General features: G+C 47.7%; 1 protein-coding gene across 1 annotated transcript in view; it reads right to left on the bottom strand.

Annotated features, from left to right (window-relative positions):
* The window catches only part of Apba2 (amyloid beta precursor protein binding family A member 2), a 184,517-nt gene extending 180,950 nt beyond the window's left edge, over positions 1-3,567 (bottom strand). Inside the window, exon 1 of the mRNA XM_051206443.1 lies at positions 3,513-3,567. The gene's annotated coding sequence lies outside the window, so the exon portion shown is untranslated. The remainder of the gene's footprint in view (positions 1-3,512) is intronic.
* Positions 3,568-14,010: the final 10,443 nt, after the last annotated feature.

Below are 14,010 nucleotides of genomic sequence, written 5' to 3'. Positions count from 1 at the left end.
AGGGCAGTGTAGGAAAGAGGACACTAAGCGGGGGAACAGCCAGAAATCCACGTGTGAGGTCGCCAGCCCCACTGCCCCTCACCAGATCCAGTGCCAGCCACCAACCTTGTTTGTCCCTGCTCTCTCCTCTGACATACTCCTAGTAACCCTGGTTCAGCCCCAGACCACCCCAATGAAGGAAATGTCAAAACAAAGGCAAGTCACAGTTTTCCATTTCCCAGTGTGTGCAATGTCTGGCGGGCAGACTGAAGGGCAATCAACAATGGGGGTCTACACCTCACATCTGGGAGCTGTTGGCTAGCATAACAAACTGACTGGCCTGACTGGCTCTAGGAAGTTAACTACAGAGATGTATAGCGCTCCAAGAAGGGGAAGCTATTCATTAAAATCTTCTTTGCCATATCAGGACATGAAGAATTAGTAGTGTAGGGTTGGAATATTCCTGAACAACAGAATAGCAACCCAATGCACAAAGGCCTTGGGTTTACTCCTATGTAACACACACACACACACACACACACACACACACACACACACACACACACACAGAGCATACAATTTTTTTAGAAATGTGGATGGATGTAAATATATAAGCCAATCATATAGTAAATTACATGTTGTTAACTAGCTTTACTATTATAACAAAATACTTGAGATGACCAACTTATAAAGAGCAAAGGTTTATTTGGACTCACAGTTTTGGAGGCTGTAGTTGGTGGCCCTATTGCTTCTGGGCCTATGGCAGTGCAGCACATCATGACATAAAGCACATGGTGGAACACAGCTATTCATCTTGTGGGAACACAGGGGGAAGAAGAAGAGGAAAAGCTTGGGTTCCACTGTCCCTCCTAGAGCACACTTCCAATGACCTGAAGACCCCCCCCCACTAGGCTCTGCCTCTTACAGGTCCCACAGCTTCATGATGGAAACATCCCAGTGACTAAGTGTATAACGCATTGAAATTCATGGTACACTCCAGATCCTAACAACAGAAGGGTGGAGTGGACCTGATGAATTCCTACAGCCTAATGACTTTGCCTGAGCTGTCATGTTGTCACGGTATCATGTGTCATCTACGTGTATGCAGGGTGTACTGCCTGAGCTGTAACATTATTTGCAGATAAGATCTTTGTACATGATCAAGGTTAACTAAGGTCATTAGGATGTATTCTAAATCAGTATGACTGATGTGATAGTTAATATTGTCAACTTGACAGATCTAGAATCTCTCTCTCATTCACACACACACACACACACAGGCATGCACACATATTCATGCACCTTTGGGCATGTTTGTAAGGAATTGTCTACAATTCCTTATATAATTGAAGACCCATCCAAACTATGAGTGGCACCTTTCCTTGAGCTAGGATCCCTAGACAGCATAAAAAAGAGGATGCTGACTAAACTACTCCATTCAGCCCCTCTACTTCCTGATGGCAGATGTTATAAACAGCTGCTTCAAGCTTCTGCCACCATGATGGACTGTACCCTGGAACTGTGAGCCAAAAATAAGCTCCTTCTGTAGGGGTATGTTACCACAGCAACAGGAATAGAAACTAATATGGCTGATAATCTTATAGTTTTTCCTGTTAGACAGAGCTCAGGGGTCTCCTGTGATGCAATGTTCAAGTATTTTACATTGTTATTGGTTTTGTTTAGTGTGCCTTGTTGAGTGGGTTTGTATTGTTTGTCTCAAACAAAGAACTGAAGAAGACACAGTGACAAAAGCACAGAATAATAAAGATAAACCATGTAGCCGGGCGTCGGTGGTGCACACCTTTAATCCCAGCACTCAAGAGGCAGAGGCAGGTGGATCTATGTGAGTTCAAAGCCAGCCTGGTCTACATAGCGAGTTCCAGGACAGCCTCCAAAATTACACAAAGAAACCCTGTCCCGAAAAACAAAAACAAAACAAAAAGTCGACAACAAAAAACAAACAAACAAATCATGTCCATAGATGGAGAGCAAGCTCCAGCAGACAAGTGGCTTTATTACAAGAGAAAGAAGAGTTCTCTGAAGGGTGGACACTTGTGGATATCCTAGGTGATTAGATTTTTTTCTGTTTGCTGGGATCTGCACCACCTCTGAGGAGACCCAGGTTTGTTCCAAAGGATGGTCCTTCTTGGTCGTTGGGCTTGGAGTTAGTTACCCTTATGACGCAGAATCACATGATGTGACCCTATCTTCCTACATCACTTGGAAAGAGGCAGAGATACCAGGGAAAGCTATGTGAAGGTTAGGCTGTCCTATCACAAGCCAAGCGACAGCAAAGATGACTGACAATTCACCAGTGCTTTTCCTGTAGAGCCCTCAAAGGAAACACCTTATTAGCACCTTGGTCTTGGATTTTAGTCTTCCAAAACTTTGAGACTATAGAATCATGCTATTTAAACCACCCAGCTTGTGGTACTTTGTCACAATGGACACATGCAGAACTGGCTACTCCCACTCCCCAGCAGGAGGTACCCTGGAGATGACACATCTTCATATCAACCATGGTTGCAGATACCTCAGACCCTGCCCAAGGACCCAGCACCATTCACTTGGGACATTCTGAAGAGAACCCAGCCTGTTTTCTGCTCCCAGGGCCCGTCCACAGCAACAGTACCTTCAGGCTGGCTGCCTGGCTCACCTATGAACAGTCTGGGTATGGAACAACATAAGAACTGTTACTCCCACACAAGACATAGAGACCCTGTCCACTTCCTGTCAGCTTCTGCTTCCCGAAACCCTGAAAGAGCCATCACCACTGAGCAGGAGGGAGGGTCTCCAACAATGCATCATGAAGAAATGGAGGTATCCTGACAGCAGAGCCAAGAGCAGTCATTCCCAGGGGCAAGACACAATCAGCAGATCTCCTGGTCATTTGTCCTCCACACACTGCTGGCTCTCCTCTGTACCTTTTACTCTCTGAAATGCACATCTGTAGATCCAACCAAGCACAGATCAAAACTGTTCTTATTCCAAAAGTCCTAAAAATGGAAAACATTTCCCACCTACCAAACCTTCCAGACAATAGCAAAGACCCATGGTATGGGCATGTTCTGGCCTTTCCCCACTCTGTGGTGTCCCTGCAGTATAGTGTTGGGGCTCCTGTGCTGTGATATTAGGCTTACGATTGCCCAGTCCATACTGAGCATGGGCGCAGTAATGTTTCTTGTCATTAAAGTCAAGAGAACAAGTATTAATATGGTCATTGCAACATACGAAGTGTCAGAAGTCATCAAAGGAGGATGTGTACATGTCCCATGTAAATCTTGAGCACATCACATAAGGTACTGGAGCATCCTTGGGGATCCAGAAACCCACAGAGGTCCTTGAATGCAGCCCACATGAACACCATGTGACAGCTGTAAATGTGAATGTCTCAAACCAGACAATGCTGAAAATCAGCATGAATGCATTAGAGTTCTGTTAGAGAAAGCTGAGGCTGTTACTTAGCATGTTAGTGAGGACTTGTCCCAGCTGCACACAGGAAAAGCCAGAGTTGGGAAATGCATCCCACTTACCGGCCTTCTCCACACAAAGTCCAGCCTCCACGCAGGTCACCTGGCCGAGCTTCAATGGTACGTCAATATCCAGAAAACTACAACAGAAAGACCACAAACACAGTGTCAGCGGGCTGGGAAGGCAATCCACTCCTTCACAGACACAAGACAGAGTTAGAACCCAAGAATTCTCCTGAATAGGCAACATCTGGAAATAGAGAAAGCAGCTGGTCATGAGTTCCCTAACATCTTCACACGTAAAGGTCAGCACAGACACTAACTGGCCTACCATTTGGAGCCATGCTGAGTATGTGAGGGATAGACTTAAACTCTTTTGCAGGAAGACCCTGAAATCAATCTAAGTATCCCTTCACACCCCCAAACCCCTACACACACACACACACACACACACACACACACACACACACACACAAATACACACACACACACACCACATAATCAAGGTTCTGTTTGTTGCCCGCTTGTTTTTTCCCAGAATAGCAAAACACTATACAAGGCCTAGAGCTCTGTGCAATTCAAGTTACTTCTCTTAAAACAAGGCTTGTGACATGTGAATGGGACGATTCTTCGAAATGCAACGAACAAGGACACTGCAAAGAAACAGTGCTCAAGTGCCAGTGCTCGAAGAGAGCCATGCAGTGGGCAAGAGACACCATGTCCTCAGGGGAATGCTTTTTCTTTCAGCCCTGAGCTGCAAGACAGACACCTTGGTTCCCATCTTAGCTCTGCTCAGAGGAGAGCCCAGGAAGCCTGAGTCTCAGAGGATGCTGTAGCCCAGACACACCAAATTTGGAACACCTCCTGCACATGGCCACAGTTCCTCCCCTCACACTGTGCCCTTTCAAAGGAGGAGATGACCTGGGAAGCAATGCTTCCTTAAGCTTTTAAGGAGACCCCTGCTGCGCTCTCTCCTACAGCTTCTTCAGACAGTGCAGGCCACCCAGCTAGAAACTCCCTAACTACTGGGATCTAATATAATGGCTAAGAACAAGGAGTGGGGAAACACAGACCAACACCCCCCCACCCATGTGAGCCACCCCAGTGAGTATGAGAAACCTGCTTTGCCCAGAGACTCTCCTGGTGTAGATGGAGATACCGCAAAATAAGACACTGACTCTGAAACACAGGGCGCAAGGTGACTGAGGCCCAGGCACCACACAGCCTCACCGTGTCACACCCCACAGCTCTCCCTTCTTGTGCTTCATATCTTCACTCCTGCCATCTTCAAGATTCCCTTACTTACTCCTATGGAATCTCCTCAGCACATCTCTATTCATTCTCCAAAGCCCAACTGGACATTCCTCCCCAAATTCTGGTAATCACACTGCTCTGCACATAGCTGTATTCCCCAACATTTCCCCTCTTTTCCATAGGACTCAGTGTTCCCTCTGAGACATGCCTGGCCTCACCAGGGCTCAACCATTAAAAGGCTGAAAATACTTCAGCACCAGCAAATCTCAAAGGCAGCCTCCAAGAAAGGGGGATAAAGGGGAGGAGATAAACAGACAAAAATGAGGGAAAAGAGGTTGAGGAGATGGTTAAAATGTCATGCAAACATGAAGACAGGAGCTCAGATCACCCCTCCAGAACCCACATAAACACCAGCTTGGGGTGTTTATGGGAAATAAAGCTCAGATCACCCCTCCAGAACCCACATAAACACCAGCTTGGGGTGTTTATGGGAAATAAAGGGGGTGCATAGAAAAAGTCTCCCCTGACCTCTGCTGCCTCCCCTGGATCCTGGTCATGCATCCTGGGCAGAAGCCGAGACCCCGCTGCCCGCTGACAGCGGGCACCATCACTGTCTCACTGCACACCTACCCTTACTAACCTGTGGATGCCACCTGCAGCGTGTTCCTGAAGCTAAAAATACATCCACAATCTTCCTCCAGGAATGCCCCACAGGAGAATGGAGGCTGCCCGGGAGCCAGGATAGCTACAAAGGCCCCATAGTTTTCTCACTTGCCTCCCAACCCTACAGCAGGCCACCTGGAGCAGGACTTAGGTACTTCATGTACCATTACCCAGTAGATGACCCTCCTGCCTGGGCACCTTAGTATCCTGCTCTTCTTTGCCAGGCTGGCCACACTCCAGGCCCACCCAGAAAGCACATTTACAGGGACATGTGAGCCCCTCTAGCCACTTATAATCCCCACAATTGTTAAGCAGCCAACAGAGCTCAGTTCCCAGGGCCAGCTGCTCCCCTCTCCCCCATACCTGACCACAGAGCACTGAGAACAAAGAGGTGGGCCCCTACATCCCAAGCCTGCACTTTCCTGCACGTGGTACTAGCCACCATGGCTCACCTCACCATGAATGATGACCAGGTGGAAACAGCCAAGCCCGGCTAGTCTGGGGTGACTTGACCCACTGGGAAAGGCACAGGAAGAACAGCACCCAACTTCCATCCTCAGCCCCTGCAAGGACCCCAGGTCAAGGGTGTCCTTCTCACAGCCTGAATTAGCTTACATCACATGCAATAGTCAGCCTACCAGCACTGCTCCCAACCCCTGTGTACATCCACACAGATCAGCAGGTGCACTGACAACTTCCACTTACAGTTCCCATGGTGTCCCCGGAAGACTTGGGGGGGGTCCCATCTCTACCTAGTATTGAAGATTCTGCTGCAGTAAAAGAACATGGCATTTGGGTCAGCTAACACAAGCAGGGCTGTATGTACCAGGGTACAGGGAACCAGCTGCAGGGATATAAGACAGCCCGATGACCCAGCTTCCAACAGCCAACCAAACAGCAACCAGCATGAGCCTGCTCCACACACCACTCACCCTTTGGGCATCTCTGCCCCAAGTGAGTCTTTTAGAATCCCTCATACACATTCTTCCTCTGAAAGACAACTTAAGACCCCTGCTGCATGAACTGATGACACTCTGGTCTCCATCAAACTATTCCTATCCAGGTGACAGCCAGAGTCCTTGGTTCCTCATACTAAAGCCTCAGCGACAATCATCATCATCTCCTTCCATCACCCCCATGAATTCTATACTGACCTCTGAACTCCACAGACCTCCCAATACATACGATCTCATCACATACGATCTGGCTTCTGTCCTAGTCCTTAAACAGACAAGCAGGGGAGCTACCCCAGGGCCTTTGCACAGATCATTCTCTCACATATGAACACCCTACTTTCTTTCTCTCCCACCATGCTTTTGGGCAGGGGTCAGCTTCCTGGCCACACTATTTAATCCACTGTCTGCATCCCCAGCCTTTCCAAACCCTCCTAGCTTAAAGCTGCCCTTTGACACTTACCAGCCCTAACATACACCATCTTTTATTGACTGTAGCTATGTCTGCCTCCCCTCAGTAGAAAGCAGGCTCTAAAAGGGCAGAACTGCTCTCTGTCACAAGCTCTCAAATCAACAGGGGCATCTCTTAAAAATATCCTTGTCCCTTTAAAATAGACCTGGGAGGCCAGCTGGTCACTGTCCATGTTTCCAAAGTTTTGAAGGTGTCGGAACCACCCAGACAAGCACTGAGGCCAACAGAGAGTTCAGACCAATTGTCAAAGCACTTAAGAAAGTGTTGACTAGAAACCTTACATGTCTTTGTGTGGAGGGTGGGAGGAGGGGCATGAGCCATACCCAACAGAGAGTGGGAGGGGCAGGCAGGGAAGGGGCCTTAGTGGAATCTCATTCTGATGCATGTCCTTTTCCTGCAAACTACAGTCTGGGAGGGTCTAACTAAGGGAGAGCTCCAGGCTAACCTGCCCAGTGAGGAGAGCTGTCAGTTGCAGGGCCTCCCTTGAGGGATCCACTGCTGAGTGACAGGCCTGAGGGAATTCTATTCTCATCCTGCCCTGCCAAGCCTGTCACTGGCTCAGAGCAAAGTCCAAGAGGAGTGGGGGCCTGTGCACTCGCTGCCATCACCTGTGTCAGGAGCAACCTGGGCTTAGTGAGCAGCCGTGGACACCAGGAGGCTGCATTCACACCCATTGCCTTTTCTGCTTTTGTGGACTCTTGAGAATGTTAGGACTTCGTTTTATGCCAACAGGAAAAAAATCTTTTCTAGTGAAATAGGAATAATTAATACAAGTCTAAATAAAGACTTAGATTACAAAGCTCATATAGGAAAAAGAAAACCCTCAAGCTCCTCTGAGCTCCCAAAGGCAGCCCGACAGATAAGGCTAAACAAAGGACTGGGTATGTGACTAGAGGCCTAAGACCAGATAACACACCCCAGCTGTGTAACATTTCTCTGCCCTAAAGAAAACCAGAGAGTCATCAACTCATGGTTGTAAAATTCCGTGGCCCAGGAAATAATTAACAAACATATCCCCTACAATATCCTGCTAAATTGTATCCTACTGAAACAAACAGTTATTGTTTTATCCTTTGCAACCACAGAAGCTTTGTAATCTTGAGACTTTCAGCTTTGTGGACTTTTTCTTAGCTAAGCCATATTATATTTGCTCCCTAGAAAGCAGAATCCCTGTTGCAGCTTGATAATAAAGAAACCTCTGTTTTTGCATTTGTTGAGTCATCTCCTTGGCAGAGGTTCTTTTGGGGTCCCGTGAACTGGGCATAACACTATAACACCCTCAAGATGGTCAAAGGGACAGAAGTCCATAGAAATTCACAAGTTGTGCACAAAGTCCCCACATGAGCTGTACTTCTCTGTGTGCTGAATGAAGTGCCCAACATTGGACAGATAAAAATTGAGGCACATTTGAGGGTCACCTGGCACCTGGCTTCTCAGACAAGCAAAGGTTACAAACAATTAGCCCTCAAAACACTGTCTCAGGTTTTCCAGACAGCCATGGCCATCTCTGGGAGCTGAGGCCTTTGGACTGGGAGGTACTTCTGTACCTCAGGCGGGCTGTCGTGCTAGGCGCTTGGTGCCTAGTATAAGGCCATGGGACCAAACAACACTCTTCTAGGCTGACAGCACCACAGTCTCTGAGTTCACACCTCAGCCAACACATCCAAAAGCACGCCTACAGGCAACTGCCTTTCAGCTGGTCCAAGCTGGGTCTTCTCTCCCCTTACAGGACCCTGCTCCACCCACAGCCTCCTTCTTCCAGCTAGACTACCCATCTGGGATCCCACTGGACTCCTTTCCTCCAGAGATAACACGCTTTAGCTTCAGACAGACTCTTCTTCCACAGCCTTCCCACCCACCACTCTGATTCCCACCCCTTACCCTTACCCTCACCTCCACCCCCCCCCATCCTGGCCTCAACCTGTTGGGTTTCCACCTATGATCCCTGCTTTGACTCTAGTCTGCAGTCCCTTCTGCCTGGCCTCTGGGGTATACCCAACAGTACAAACTGATGCTCCCTGTATAAGCAGGACAGTCACAGGCCTGGATCGGGCAATGCTCACCAAACACCTATTTAAAGACAGTACAGCAGTAGACAGGGAGCTACTGAAATGGGAACAGGCAGAATGCTCTGGAGTTAGGTAATGACAAATGTCATGAAGATACTTAAAGCCCCTGAATTAGATACTGTACATGGGTGAGCTTCATAATATATGAATTGTATCTCCCTAAATCTGCTAGTAAAACATCAACCACAAGTGGGGGCCCAGCATCCTCTGCTGCACCCTAACTGTCTCCCAGAGTACAAGTCCTCAGGATGCTTGGAAAGGCTTCTTTTTTGCTCAATGTCCCCTGGCCTTTCTTTTGTCCTTTGCTCCACCCCACTCCCATGGATCACTGCCGTTCCTCAGACACACCAGGCCAGCTTCTAGTAGACACCAACCTCTGAAAGCAAGCTTAGTATCTGCCCCTGTCATCCTCTGCCCTCATCTGCTGTGTCCCTTGGTCTATACCCCAACACTAACAACTGTACTTGATGGACTCAGTGGCAGACCTGCCCCTGGACTGAGCCTTCAGAACAACCAATGGCTTCTCAGGTGTCCCAACTTCAGATCCTGGGATGCTTCAGTCACAATTCAACCCACTGCATCCATTATGAATGCTCAACCCCTCCTACATGTCAGCACTGGGACAAGGTGAGCCGGAAACCTTGAGCGTGCCTTGGAAGCACAGCTCCAGGCTACAGCTTGGTGGTGCAGCCAAAGCCTTCCAGAGCTCCTTACAGCCCCCCAGGTCCTCACAGCTGCACAGGAGCCTGACCCTGAGGGCTGGAGCAGGTTCTGCTCTGACTCACTATAGCCAAATGCTACAGGCCAGGCTTCCCTGTGGGGTGGGAAGACAGCCTGTTCCTCAGAGCCACCCACACCCAGGCTATTTCCTGTTTCAACAGAAAGGAGCTGGTGGCTCTTCTACTGGGGAAAAAAAAAAAAAAAAGATCTCTAAAATCCCCTCCCACCACGTGTATTCATTCTCACAGTGAGCTGAGAGGAACAGGAACATTAAAGTAACTTGGGAGCTCCTGAGGTACTGGAGACTGTGTGCCTTCCTCTGTGCAGTGGTCACAGCCATATGCAGAGTCCCGCACTGTCACCCACTCATGCCCCATCATGAAGAGCACAGCTGGCAATGGCTGCCACCCTGCTCCCCTGTCTAAAGCCTGGTCCTTTGCAGCTCCCATGCACCCATGCCCACCCAAACCACCCATCTGTAGTTCTAAAAAACAAAAACAAAACAACAAAATAACAACAACTCCACCCCCAGAGAATGCTCACACAAATAAGACTGTAGAGCCAAGAAGGATAAGGAAAGAAGTGAGGAGAGGGGAACCTCCAGCCAGGAGGCCCAGTGCCTCTTGTCTCCCACTTAGGTTCCTCCATGTCCTGAAGACATGAGGGGGAGGGGCCGTACATCAGCCATCATCGTTGTTCCTTTTCTTGCCCAAATGTGTGGGTCATGTCCCACAGCCAGCCACCATTCCAGTGGCTCACTGATAATTTCTGAACAGAAGAGGGGGTTAGCCCCAGAGCCTAGATACAAGTCCCAACTTTGCCACTTACCCAGCTCTCAGATACTAAGCATGTTCTTCAACCTCTCTGAGCTTTACTTCCCACACCCAGGGAAGAGACACAGCCATGTTCCACCTCTCGCAAGGCTGTGAGATGAGACATGGAGATGGCCTGTGTTTCTGAGGCTCCCTCTTATGATCAGCCCACTCCTCCTGAAGGTGCAGCAAATGCATGCTGCTGTCACCATCACTGTGGGGCCTGCTTTGCTGAGGAAAGAATCTGGAGAAGCTTGGGTGGAATGTGAGCCCAAGCACTGACCAGATTGCTAGGCTCCCCAGGGGAAGTGCAGGGAAGGCACTGAGACCAGAGAGCCAGAGGGACACAAGGAACATCAGTCCCCAGACCAGCCCAGCAGCACCACAGCAGGACCCCCTAGCCCTTCCCCCATGCCATGGGAAGCAAAGAGGAGAAAGGATGTGACAAGGGACATTCCTATTATAAGAGGAAGTTACTGAAACAAAGATGTCTGCATAGGAAAAGATAAGTTAGATGAATCATTGTAACCCTGTCAAATTCCAGAGAAACACAAAGAGAGAGCCACAGAGTACACCATGAGCATAAGCAAATAACATACCCTAAAGGCATCGCTCTGGGCAGTGTGACCCAGGTAAGATGTGAAGAACAGCAGCTAGGGGATGCACGACAAGATGCCCAGCAAACTAGAAAACGGATGCTCAATTTTTTTCTGCAAACCTAAAACCAGTGAAAAAGAAAGCTTGTTTTAAAAAAAATACTTTATTAATATGGTATTCAGGGAGCTAAGTGCAAGAATGGACAGAATCAGTGAGCTATCCAGTAAGCCAGAAGATGGAGAAAATTTTTCCCAGAAGGCAGTGCAAATGGACCAGGTTTCTAACCTTCCCTGCTGTTGCTTTTTGGTTTGGGGTATTTTTTTTTCCATTAAAAAAATATTTTTGGCCAACATGATGACTCGGCTGGCAAAGGTTAACCTTGACTGAGTGGAGCCCCTGGATCCCATAAGGGAGGGGATGTGTGTGATGTGATACATGTTGTGGAATGTGGTCAGTTGAGTGTGGGGTCAGTATGGTACATGTATGTGTCTTTATGTGTATGACATGAAGGTGAAGTGTGCAGCATTGAGGTGCAAAGTATACATGTGTGCATGTAAGTCTGTAGGTGTGATGTGTGATTGGGGACAGGGAATAAGTGTGGGGTGGTGCGTGGTATTTGTCTATGCTGTGGGGTATCTGTCTATGGTATGGGATACTTATCTGTGGTGTGGGTGTTTTTGGTATGATGTGTTTGTGGTATGAGGTGTGTTGTGGTGTAGTGTTTTCCTGTGGTGTAGGGTGTTTTCCTGTGATATAGAGTGTTTACCTGTGGTATAGTGTATACGTCTATGGTTCAGGGTTTGTCTGAGACATGGTGTGTTTATCTGTGACATGGATTATCTGTGGTATGGGTGTTTGTCTTCGGTGTGGGGTGTCTGTCTGTGGTGTGGATTATTTGTCTGTAGATGGCATACCTCACTATAGAGAGCAGGCCAACTGGCAACTTGTAGCATGTGACAGCAACCATCTGCACCTGAGCAGGGCTCTGGATATGAAGTGCTAAGGGGCCAAGCCCAACCATCCAGGCCCTTCTAGGTACTAGCGCACCACTTGGAGAGAATGAGATGTGTGTCAGGGTTCTACTAAAAGCTTTACTCACCAAGAGCTGAAGTAGATGAGGGACTGAGAGACAACTTGGCAAAACCTTCATACTTTTTCCTGGAGTAAAGAGGATGTCTTGGGTGAGCTCATAGGAAAAGCCATGCAGGAGGCTGGATTGCTGAGGGGAGGTGACAAGCAGCCCAGTGTTTGTGGCAGAAGGATCAGAGTATTGGGTAAAATAGTGACCCTACCTATAAACCACACTGCCTCACCTGCAATGGCAAGCCACATGAGTGCCCAGAGAGGAACCAAGACACACCATGAGGAAACCATGACCCAGATGGTCCATGACTAGCTACTGCTTCAAGGCCTGTCTCCATAGCTGGGGTTCGGGTATGTAGTGCCTTCCTACATTCAGTTCTTTCAGAACTTGTTTTCCTTTCATGGGACCTGATATGATTATATCCAAATATGAACCATGCTTGAGAGTGAGCTGATTTCCTGAAGTCAGAAATGACAAGACAGGACATGTGAGAGCACTAGAAGAGGAGCACAGGGAGTCTGATCCTACCTTTCCTCTGTCTCCCATCTAACCATGGCATGCCATGGACTTCCAACCCTCCCCAAAATGTAAACACATAATTCACAGTCCAGACATAATGGAAACCTCAAATCTTTATCTGGAGCTGCCATTTCTCTAAAGGATCCTCTCCAGGCCTTCCTCTTGGAGAAAGGAAAGTCTTGCCCCCCACCACCACCACACACACACACACACACACACACACACACACACACACACACACACACAGAGGGGAGGGGAAGAGAGAGGGAGGGAGGGAGAGAGGGAGAGGGAGAGAGTTCCACTGCACTCACATTCCTAGAGGGATATCATGGAACCCACTGATTGTCACTGAAGCCCAGAGGAGGAAACAGACTCTTGTTCACTAAGATGTCAAACTAGAGCAGCATTAGTCACAGAACAGAATATACTAAAAGAGTTTCAACTCCAAACACAAAAAGTAAAACTTAGGTGGCTTTATGCTGCAACCGGTGAAGTTATTCTCAAATTTTAAAATAGCAGCAGAAGTCATAATGACAACATTCCATTAAAATGATGACCAAGCCTGCCTAGAGCAGTAAGGCTTGACAAAGGACCTTAACCTTGCTTGATCTGCAAATGTTAAGTACAACTTAATTTGAGCTGCTGCCTATTGTATTTTCCAGGGTTCTCTAGAGGACCAGAACAGACAAAACAGGTCTATATATAAATACAGAAAGGGCACTTATTTAAAATGGCTTCCAGGCTGTGGTCCAGCCAGCCCAACAATGGCTGTCTACCAACACAAGGTCTAAATATCCAGTAGTTATTCAGTCCAGTAGACTGGAAGTCTCCTCTGCTCTTCAGTATACATCAAAATCCCAAAGTGGGCTCTATTACCAGTGAAGGAGTGGGCTTGCCAGTGAGAACAAAAGCAAGCTTCCTTCTTCCATGTCTTTTATATGGTCTGCCAACAGAAAGAATGGCCCAGATTAAAGGTGCATCTTCCCACCTCAAGAGATCCAGATTGAAAGTGAGTCTTCCCACTTCAGATGACGTCAATAATAAAAAAGCCCTCACAGGTGTGCCTAGCTGCTTGGGTTTTAGTTAACTCCAGATGTAGTCAAAGTGGACAACCAAAAATAGTCTCACACCTATAAATATCTCTTGAACCAATTAGATGCAACCAACACATTCAATTCTCTAACTAGCAGATTTCCAATTGGATAGACCAAGTGAGGCAACTGTGTAGTTGTAACCAATGAAATGTTTGCTTTGTATCATTTCTATGTCTATTCTGAAAAAGCCTCTCCCTGGTAAGCACTGCCTGGAAGAACTCAGCTTCTTTCAGTTTGGAGCTTCCTGAATCATTATTTAACTGAATAAACTTTATAAATTCGTATTATACTCAGTCTACCTTTTAACAACAATAAACTGCACAG

This window comes from Phodopus roborovskii, unplaced genomic scaffold (assembly GCF_943737965.1).
Source record: "Phodopus roborovskii unplaced genomic scaffold, PHOROB, whole genome shotgun sequence".
In the NCBI taxonomy this organism is placed as follows: Eukaryota; Metazoa; Chordata; class Mammalia; order Rodentia; family Cricetidae; genus Phodopus; species Phodopus roborovskii.
Note: the sequence above shows the minus strand (reverse complement) of the source record. Positions and strands in the feature narration are given on the sequence as shown.